Raw genomic sequence first — 11,642 nt, 5'->3', positions numbered from 1 at the left:
TCACCCCAGTCCAAGACTTTGTCTTGGCTTGTAGACTTTGAGTTCCGCATGGTAGCTTTCATCTGTCCCAAAATTATTGGCTCTTTTGTTGCCACCCTCCTAGCGTATGCCACACTGAAAGGCACTCGGGCGGTGCTGCAATATTTTGCGTTTTGCATGAATACCGTGCTAGCTGAGTTTTTCTACCTTCAATCTTCCAAAAGCTTCTTCGCCTTCGTCAATATTTTTATTATAGAAATAAATACTAGACAATCCTGCGTTTAAGCATCACTAGCACCTGTAGGGCGCAGAGCTGTTTTAGTTCAGTTTACGTGACTTTTCACCTCAGCGATGGCCAGACCCTCGTGGTTGTGTGCCGGTTTGAGGCTACAGTCGAAGACATCAGCCAACCTCATTGAACGGTTCGGTAGCGACTGGTTTTGTCTAACCCCGCGGCTGTTGCATGGTGAGTTCGGCAATGAAGAGTGCCAGTGTGTCTTCGAACATGGTTAATTTACACGGTGACGCAATTTGCATACAATTACGGCACATAATTTCAGATGTTAAACTTCACACATGAAAACAGGAACAATACTCAAACTGACTCAGCGGAACTTATCGCACCAGCGAGGATCTCCCGGCCTCTGCTCTTGTCTGTACCTAAAAACCAAACAGCTCGGTTTTATTCCCAAACCCCCTTTCGAAATGGGCGTCCCAACCGAGAGTAAGGAAAGCCCATCAAGTAATACCCGTGCTACACGAGCGTTTCGAAGGCCTTCGAGTACAATGCCATTTGACTCAAATGACACCTTTGAGCTGCCACACGACGTTTTTCGAATAGGCATTTGGTTAAAATGGCATTTGAGTCAAAGGAGCACGACAACTGGCCTTTGGGAGTCTCAAAGGCCTTTGAAACACGAACGGTCGTACCCTCTGGCTCAGTTTCTGCAAGCCGTAATAACAAAAACAATTATTTACGAGTAAAACTTTGTGCTTGAAGTGCAAAATCTTCATAATTTTTCACTTGTTCACTTGATTTCGTTCTCTGTCACTCGCTCTACTATTACGAGGTAACTTGGTACTCTCTACACCAGCGGTGCGAAAAAAGACGAAAAGAAAATGGCTGCCTTGTGCATGTTTTGTGCGTGCTTGTAGGTAGTTATCAATTTGATCGCCTAATGATGGCTTTTTGCTCATTTTAACTCTAAAATTACATTTTCGCCGTGAACGAAACATGGCAGCAGTGGCGACACCAAAACATGGCGGGCGAACGCGGAAACTTTCAACTGCCTTTGAGAATGGTCGTGTAGATCGACAGAACTCCTTCCAGTTCGAATGACATTTGAAATTTCGAAGGTCATTCGACTGAAATGTCCTTCCAAACGCTCGTGTAGCACAGGTATAACTCACATACGGCCGTTGGTTAGCCCCATTGAGAAACTATCGTAAGTGAGTGCACATATAATCATGTGAACCAATACTCTGTGACCTGAGTGCTCAAAAATATTTCTCAAACCTACCATAACATACAACGAACCAAATGACATGACTATCTAACTCTCAACCTTCTAGAATAAATCCATCGTATCTTCCACTCAAATATTTCATTTCATTTCATTTCATTTCATTTCATTTATTTACTTTCAGGGCCCGAGGCATATTGAGCCGCTACACTAGGCGCCACGCCGACTACACTCCTTGCTAACACGTCGCATGTCTTCCCGAATGCCGAGAACTCAGTGCTCCCCGCCCCACCAATACCATCCATTATGACACATCCCCGTCGCAAACAAGATACATCACTACTCGGAACAAATCGAATGCACAACTTATATATTTGGTCAGTTCAACCACGGTATATTTACTTTCGCATGTCGCCATTCATGTTTTTTTATCCCCGAGTCTGAACCCGCAGCTATCATAACTCTTTTTGGCCTTTTTATTACCGTAGCCCGTTTCCTACGCTCAATGCATTACGGCCATTCTCACAGCACAAGAAAGGTGTCGGTCATACCCCAAAAAAGCACAATGTTGGCCGTATTTCTCTGGCTAGGTGTACCTATATCGGCTACACACGCATCTCCGTCCATTTCACGCACAGCATGCGAATTCCCGCCTTTCCTAGAAAATGTTAAAGGCTACATCTAGGTTATGCCTTAGGATGCACGATGCGATAGCGTTACTTCGACTCCTCAAAAGCGTTTTGCAAGGAAATTGCTGCGTTTACGAACTAACCTTCCGGAGCCTGTAAGGTCAGTTAATAAAGGAAGACTAGGGGCAAAGGTATTTAATCACCGTGAAACAGAAAAAGAGGGGCCCTTTGGGCTCGGTGGCCTAAGATGTGAGCTTGAAAGATTGGGGCTGCGGGTTGTTTGGTCAGCTTAACCGAGAAGGTGGCAGTGTCAGTGTTTCGAAGTGTTTATTTTTTAATGTCTATGCCGGACTGAAGGTTTTTTGATTTTGCGAAGACATAGATAGTGTCGAGACCCTTGTTAAAGACGAAGTAGTTTGGTTTATCGACAAGGGATTAGAGAAGTGACAGAGAGCTCAAAGGTGGTACTTGAAATCTAGGATCCCAGATGCAGCAGCTCTCTCCCTTGGCCACCCAAAGTGCTCGCGCTGATGTTGAGGCAACGAAGTGGTCGTTTTTATGGCCAAGGGAGGTGGAATTTTTTCTCTCACTTAGATCAATTTAAATATCGTGCCAGTGACAAATACCTAGGGTGGGAAAAAATTCCAGATGGTAGAAAAACAATTCAGGGAATCTTGCACTCACTCACGAATATTGAATGACCGCTGCCTAACACAAAGTTTAGTTTTAGTATTGCAGTTGCAAGTTGGGCGAGTTGGTACGTGTTCATATTTAATCACAGCGTGAAGGACGGGACAGACAGAAAGATCAACCACTGGACAGACGCTGGACAGCGCCTGTCCAGTGGTTGATTTTTCTGTCTGTCCCGTCCTTCGTGCTGTGATTAAGTATAAATAGTTTTAGTATTGTTGTGGTGGCGTGGTTTGCGTCGGCGGCACGGTATTTCAATGATCTTACGATGAGCAAGGCCAGGTGGAGGTCTTCTTTTTAGTCGACGTTTTCGTACGCCACTCTGGAAGTGCGACTTATCCTCTCTAGCGGATGCTTTGCACGCCGAGCATCTCGATGCGCGGCCTCTTCCTAGGCCGTGCGAATTATCCACGGAGGGGCCTACATCACCTACAGCAGCTGCGACATTCCAGTCGAGGCTCTCCTACGGTACAGAGTGGCGACTTGACGAGCGACTTGAGGAGCGCACGATGACACGAGGACGAACGAACGCCGGGCGTACGCCATGACCCGTCTTTCTCGTTCCGAGAAGGTTTTGCCACGATACGGCGAACACTGAAGTTTTTCGTGGCCAATGTTACCCAACCTTCCTAAGTGGGTAAGCTTAGACAAAGGTGCACTCGTGACACCCGTGGACGGGCGCGCGGTTCAAACTGCGGACACCGTGCGCAAACGATTTCCTCAACAGCTTTGCTGTTAGAATAACCGTGTTTGTTTGCTACGACGCGTTCCAAGCTACTAGTGTTGTATCAGGTGACGAAGTAACGTGGCGTTCTTGGTCCATATACAGTGAATTCTGATTGATATGTTTTCACGGGAACCGGAAAATAAAACGTAGTATCCCAAAATCGTATTACCAAATTAGATTTAAAAAGCAGGAAAATATGCATCTCCATCAGAAACTCACTTTTATGGAGCAAAATTGAAATAACTCTAATTTGTGCTGCCCTTTCCTCTTTTAAATATCCACGAGTAAATTCTTCAAAAGCGTTCAAAAAGAAGCTGCCGGTATTCGTTGCTTTTGCAGACACTGCCTTGTACTACAATCCGTGTCGTGCATTAAATTGGTGAAGGCAACCTCCGGATGCTTGAAAGTTTTAAACACCCAAGGAGAGCGCGACATTGTCAACTGTTTCGCGTAGGACTGACCCGTCGAAGTTCACTCCTGTCGCTCTAACTTCTCTTGAACCATGTAAGCAGGATGTTTTAATTTTACTCACACTTCGCACCTCGCGTTTGTTTTACACCAGGTCCGAAAACTTGCAGCTTCTTTGGAAGCTACTATTGCTGACCGACAGTAGTGTTGAGCGTTGACGCTACCAAAGAGAGCTCGCTTTCCAATTCCACGCACTTCCTCTTCGGGTTCTCTTCGAATTGGTGTACAATTTTCACTTGCGCCTTGCATTTCTTTGATTGTCACAAGCCTGGAAACACGCCCACAGACAGAACACGACAAAAAGAGAACAAATCACTGCGCGGGAAGCACGGTCCATGCGAGAGTTCGGGAAGGGAAGTCGCGCCTGCCACGAGCATTGTGCGCCTTCTTCCTTAGTTATGATACGATTTGCTGCATGGCGGGGTGCATCGCCTGACTTATCGTCAGCCTTGCACGGAAGAGCCACGCATTGCAGTAAAGTTTCTGCCGCAGAACCGGCGCCTCCGCTCCCTCGCTGTCTCTGCAACGTGCAGGTCGTGGCTTGCTGGAATGCGGTTTCAGCGAGTATACCGAAGAATCAAAGTAAGATTACTAGAAATGTCAGTGGATATTCGCTTTCGAAATCGTATTATCCCATTTTCGTCAAAAATGTGATGGTAAAAACGCACGAAATTGCATTATTTCTAAGGGACGTTGGCCGGGAACGAAAAAAAAACGTATTAGGCGGAAAAACGTAATTGCCGAACCATATCAACGACATTTTACTGTATGGACATTTTTAAAGCTCTTACAACTTTTTAATAGACAATATGCAGCTGCACAGTTTGTTTATGCTGTTGACGGTAAGTGCGGGAAAAACGTATGGCAGTCGCGAAGCGACTTGTATCGAACAGCTAAACATATTAACTTTACAAAATTGCAATATTGCTTATGTTCAGTCACTTATCACTGTGTGGTGGTTGGTTTAAAAAAACAGGCTTGGATTTATTTGAAAAAGTTTAGATAGGGCACTTATTTCTGAAAGTTCATTCGCAGTACTTTTTCTTCTAAGCGACAAAATAATTTTTAACACAGAAGTTCTTAAGTCGGGTTCATTAAGCAAACTTACGTCACATCCGTCATGAAAATGACATCGCTGGAAAGCCTTCACTTTAGGCGGCGGCGCCAGGATTTTCCGCCGCAACGGGAGGAACGAAACGCGCTCCCGACAGCGCTATGAATTTTTTTACGTTATTACCAGTCTTCAACACACATGTACAAGACAAAAATTCACCGGCCCCAGTGAGGGACACCCGTGCAAGCCTAAGTGCATTGTGTGTGGAGGAGCCCACCTCACGGGGACCGCAGAGTGCCCACAGTGCTTCAAGCACGTCGCCCCCTGCCGCTGCCAGAAACAACGAAGGACAGGACAGGAAAAGAACACGCCCCGCTGTACGCTCGAAGCCAGCAAGATTAGCCGCCTCTTCCGGGCCGGGAACTCCCCAACACGCAGACCCCGGAAGGAGGAAGAGCCCCGTCGAGATCGCTGCCCAAACACAAGGCAAGATCTCCACGCGGCCGGCCACTCCAAATTCAATTCCAAGAGGTGAGCCAACCTTCCGTCGACGACACAGAAGATGGTCGACAACATAAAGTCGGTAAGCTTCGATGGCGGGGCCTACCGCTCCAGCACCTCTTCCCAGCCCCCTCTAAACGTATATAAACAACTAATATATGAGCTAACCAACATAAGAGCAGAAATGGCAGCTCTTAGGAAAGAAAACAATGACCTAATAAAGGACCTCCTCAGGGTTGGCCCCCAGAACGCAGCAATCTTGCAGCCAAATTCCACCGACCAAGAACCTGCCTCCCCCGCACCCAAAAAACGAGCGATTGCGGCAGCCTTCGTACATATTCCAAACCCGGTAGAAGAGTCCCCGCAGCAACAGGAACTTGACCGTAAATTAATCGGTCTTGGGAGAAGCAACGCTGAACCATGCATGTATAGAATCATTCCACCATGTATAGAATCATGTATAAACTAGAAACCACATGTAGAAAATCATTCCGATCCGAAGTGGACTTGTACAGTTCGGAACTACACAGCTTCATGCAAGATATAATGAACAGGCTCGGTATAGCTCCCAATCTGGCGCCCAAACCCGAAACACACAATGGATCGCAGTAACAATAAAAACAACAACTCTATGAAGGTCTGGCAGTGGAACTGTCGAGGGTACAAACTCAAAAAGCATAATTTAAACATGTACCTAGAAACGCTAGACTCCCCCTTCCAGAAATTATAGCACTGCAGGAGACGAACGCCATTGTCAAATTAGCCGGTTGCCGGGCCTTTTAAAATACGACAGACCTAAAAACGGCGGTCTTCGTACAGATGCATATACCGGCCTATAGGAGTCAATTCGACAGCATTGCCATCCCCTATGACTTAATTACTGTCCTCCCACGCAAAAGGTGAGTGACAAGACTTTATATTCTAAACGTGTATAGGGCCCATAAATCTAAGACACACCGATTCAACCACCTATTCGCGCTCACGAGGAAGGAGGTGGGCCAACACGCCCTGCTCATTGTTTGAGGTTTTATTGCTCCTCACGCGGCCTGGGGATATCCAGGAATGAAATGTAGGACAGTTGCAAGTTGGGCGAGTTGGTACGTGTTCATACTAACAGCGCCTGGGGATAGCCAACCTGTGAGCCAAAGGGACGAGACCTCTGGGAACGAATACAGACAAATCATTTTACGTTAGAGAGTGGCATTCACACCCCTACACAAATAGTGAAAACGCACAATGTGACACCACCCCGGATCTCACTCTCTCACTGCACACAAACAGGATAACATGGGGAGTCACTGAACAAACACTGGGCAGCAACTACCTCATAACCGAGATAGTGAATATACCCAAACATAAAATCACTGAAACCCTCCGCCAAAAACTATGACTAACTGGGATGAGTTCAGAACGATCCCAGAAGGTAGCAGCAACCATGCGGATGAGTGCGCAAGCCCGGAATACATTGGGGACATAAAGGAATGGACACAACAGCTACTTGCACACATTAAAGCAGTCACCATGGACCTAGATCTCCACATCCCTTCCGATATCATAGACTACCGTCTCAATCACCTTTGGGAGGCGTACCGAGGAATCCACAAACGATGGCGCAGAAATAAGAGCGATCGCAAATTGCCACTAAAACTGTCCCGACTGCGGACGGAGACTGATGCGCACGCGGTCACTCTCTCGCACGCCCAATAGGACCAGATCTGCGACCAGATCTTTAAATATGCACTTTGCCTTCCCAGGACCAGATCTGCGACCAGATCTTTAAATATGCACTTTGCCTTCCCATTCAACGAATGTGGAGCGCAGATAAAATTCCAACAGTTCAAGAAATCCCTCAACCGAAATCCCGCAGTGATTTCTAAAAGCAACCTCATCGTTCAGCACAGTAATGCAGTCTTTCAGTGTAGACGTTGAGGATTTGTTCTTCAGCCTGCCGCATGCCCAGCTTATGCAATCTGTGAAAGACTGCATTACTGTGCTGAACGATGTTGTTGCTTTTAGAAATCGCTGCGGGATTTCGGTTGAGGGATTTCTTAAACTGTTGGAATTTTACCTGCGCTCCACTTTCGTTGAATGGGAAGGCAAAGTGCATATTCAAAGATCCGGAGTTTGTATTGGTTCAAGAGTGGCGCCGGTTTTAAGCGACATTTTTCTAAATTATGTGGACAGGTCCCTTGAGCGTGCGCTTGAGGGTACAGTTCTAAAAGTATGTAGATATGTCGACGATTACATAGTCTTCTGCTGCCGAGCGGACATGATACGGGATATGATTGATATTTTGAAGCAGTTCAAGCAGTGCGGGATGGGGCTGACTTTCACGACAGAAGTCCCTACTGATAACGCTATCAGGTCCTGTGTAGTTCTTCTCTTTGTCCCGCGTTTTTCTGCGCTTGTATTTAGTATGTCGTCTAGATAACACAAGCACGTGGTCCACTTAAAACCGCGCAAAAGGGAGTCCATCATTCTCTCGAATGTGGTCGGAGCATTTCACGGACCAAATGGCATAATCCGGAATTGGTAAAGGCCATCAGGGGTCACGAATGCAGTCTTTTCGCGGTCTTTCTCATCAACGGCTATCTGCCAGTAACCAGATCTGAGGTAAATCGACGAAACGTATCTGGCACCATGCAGGCAGTCGAGAGCGTCGTCAATGCGCGGAAGCGGATAGACATCTTTTCTCGTGATCTTGTTTAAATGCCGATAATCCACGCAAAAACGCCACGTGCCGTCTTTCTTCTTGACTAAAACGACAGGGGATGCCCACGAACTAGAAGACGGTTCAATGATGTCCTTGCTGAGCATTTTCTCGACCTCTTGTTGGATCACGAGGCGTTCAGAATGAGATTCGCCATATGGCCGTCCTTGCACTGGTGCTGCATCCCCAGTGATAATGTGGTGCTTCACAGCGTGTGTCGTACTCAGGGGACGGCTGCCTAAGTCAAAGATGTCTTTATAGGACGTCAAGAGATAGCGAAGTGCGTCGGCGTTCATTTTCGAAAGATCGGGTGCGATCATCGCTGCGACTTCATTCGCTGGGAGTGATGACTGCACGGTGGGACCCAAACAAGGCGTCACGGGCTCTAACGGGGTAGTGGCGGTATGTGCTTCCAAAGGGCACAGTGATGAAAGTGCCATTCCTTTCGGTAAAACTTGAGGGAAGGAACCGAGGTTGAGGAACGGGAGACAGGTCTTGTTGTCAACAATAGTTACTATAGTGTGCGGCATAGTAACATTGCGTGTCAAAAGCACATCCAGAATAGGTGAAATCACGTAGTCGCCGTTTGCAACAGTGGAGGACGGGGATAAGGAGATGTAGCTAACAGCGTTTGGGGGCAAACGAACGTGTTCGATGTTGCAACAGCGAAGCTGCGGGGCGTCGGAAGAAGGAGGGAGAGGAAATTGAAGACGGAGGAGTCCCGTAGAACAGTCGATGAGAGCGGAATGCTCAGAGAGAAAATCAAGGCCCAGAATGAGGTCGTGAGGACAGTGTTCGAGTACGGTAAACAGAACGGCTGTTTCTTGGTCACCGATGCGTATGCGAGCTGTGCACATTCCGACGACCGGAGGCGTGCTGCCGTCGGCGACTCGAACTACACAGGACGTTGGCGGCGTAAGGACTTTGTGGAGACGGTGACGAAGGCTCGAACTCATAACGGAAATCTGGGCACCGGTGCCAATAAGAGCTTGCACTACAACTCCATCGACAAGGACTTCAAGTAAATTGTGTATAGTCGGCAAGTCAGTAGACGATTTATGGGCCGGTTCGTTGATGCAGCGTCACCTCCTTAAGGTGCATGACTTAGTTTTCCGGAGGGGGTCGAGAGGAGCCGGCAATGAGGGAGGGGCGGCGAGGCTGAGGTGATCGGGACTGGCGGCGTTGCGGCGACGGCGATCGGTTCAATCTGGTGTTGGGACTGGTACAGATGGGCGGGTTGAAGTCACTGCGGGAAGAGAAGTAGTTTTGCCGGTTACTGAAGTAGCCAAAGGGTGGTCGAGGACTGTAGTTGGCGTAGCTGTCGTGGAAGGACGGGATCCTACGGTTGCGACAGTTCCGCGCAATGTTGCCGACTCCAGAGCAACTGAAACAAATCGGTTTGTCGTCCGGGGTACGCCACTCAGCGGGGTTGCGGCGGGGGTAGCGTTAAGGAGGATGGTCGATCTGGGGACCGGAAGAACTAATGTCGTTGGAAAGTAGCGCCAATCGCGCACACAGAGTGAAGTCAGATGTGGGCTATTTCGTCGCGGACAATGGCTTGGATGGCGGAAACGGTGTAAGGCTCGTTCCGATCCAGCCCGTATGGCACCGCAGTAGTAGGAACCATAGCCTCCAGTTCTCGGCGCACGATTTTTGTTATATCTGCCGACGGCGGAACGGGTCCTTGTAGGTGTGAAATACGGGCTGGTGGACTTCCATCTTCACATGAAGATGTGGCTGCTGTGTGCGGAAGCCTTGTGAAATTGGGGGCGATACGGCGTGCTTTGGCGTCTTCACATCGGCGACATTCCGTAATGATGGACTCCACTGTGGCACAGTCTTTGCACATAAGAAGGTGGAATGCGTCATCCGCAATGTCCTTCAGTATGTTGCCTACTTTATCGGACTCCGCCATGGTACTGTCAGCCTTCGAGCAAAGGGCCAAGATGTCCAGGATATAGGCGACATAAGATTCGGTCGACGTCTGGGCGAGCGATGCGAGCTCTTTTCGGGCAGCAAGCTGACGGCAAGAGGTTTTCCGAATACCGCGCGCAGCTTCGTTTTGAACACCTCCCAACTGGTCATTTCGGTCTCGTGCGTCTCAAACCACTTGCGCACGGGACTTTCCTCTTTCAGGTAGAAGACCGCATTCGCCAGCATGATAGTAGAGTCCCACCTGTTGTGAGCGCTGACACGCTCAAACAGGCTGAGCCAGTCGTCGACATCAACGTCGTCTGTTCCGGTAAACAGGCCAGGCTCCCGGGGATGAGACACGATGACGAGGGGTGTCGTCGACGCGGCCGCTCCATCAGTCGGCATGGTGACACGAGGAACGGAGCGTCCACTACGAAGCTCCGTGGTGGGTGGAGCAGGTAGAGCACGCCCGGGTGAGGGTACGGGGTGAGGTGTTGACTCGAACCCCGGCTCCTCCACCAAGGATGTTACGTGGCAAAGATACGTAAGTTGGAGCTATTTATAATTCAGAATAGACTCGGAAGCACTGGATAAGGCAGCAGCGTGAGTCCGGGGCCAAGCGTTGTCGTTCTGGTCGTCTTCCATCACCGTTGCAGCGCCCACCGCATGTTTGGCGCGAACAGGGAGTGCCTCGTCACAATATACCCACCTCCTACCTCCTCTCCCTCCGGATATGTCCTCGGGCGGACCAATCCCTGACATTACAGCAAAGCCACGTCTGGTGCCAGCTCCAGACGGGAGACCTTCCCAATCCGGTCACAATTGACCCACGTACACCCCAGCCTCTATCCAACCTCGGCGTGCCCCTTATGTGGCGCCCATGTCAACCTGGACCACATCATGTGGGCATGCCACCAGGAACCTTTCCCTGAAATCCCCTCTGAGGAGTGGTGGGAGGCCTCGCTTCGCAGCCCCGACCCGGACCTACAGGTCCGCCTGGTCAAGAGCGCCGAAGAGGTCGCCGGAATACACCAGCCTACGGCCACCACGGCACCACCAACCTAAGTCAAGGAGAAGACGTCCATGAGGGGCGGGCCTTCAGGCCACCACCAATCGCACTACGTTTCTCTTCGCGGCACTTCCTCAAAATAAAGTTTTATATATATATATATATATATATATATATATATATATATATATATATATATATATATATATATATATATATATTGTTACGGGACTAAGGTGGACAATGCCTGACAGCTCCTTGAACTAACGACGATGACGACGACGACGACGAAGTGCCTCGCGCGAACCTTGCGCGAGCTCTGTCATGGCCGCACTGTACATAATGTGAATAGATCGCTTCACTCCATCGCATCGTTCGTCTCATCTGTGTCCTGCCGCCACGTAACATTTTGGTGGAGGTGCGGTGTCATCCCCATCCTGGCCTCCACATCGCATCGTCTCGGCCCGGGCGGAATCGTCGAGGAAACGTCGGCCGTGT

The sequence above is a fragment of the Haemaphysalis longicornis genome, unplaced genomic scaffold (assembly GCF_048455015.1).
Source record: "Haemaphysalis longicornis isolate Haplotype H1 unplaced genomic scaffold, Haemaphysalis longicornis Haplotype H1 scaffold_9, whole genome shotgun sequence".
Classification (NCBI taxonomy): domain Eukaryota; kingdom Metazoa; phylum Arthropoda; class Arachnida; order Ixodida; family Ixodidae; genus Haemaphysalis; species Haemaphysalis longicornis.
This window is presented reverse-complemented; position numbering follows the sequence as displayed.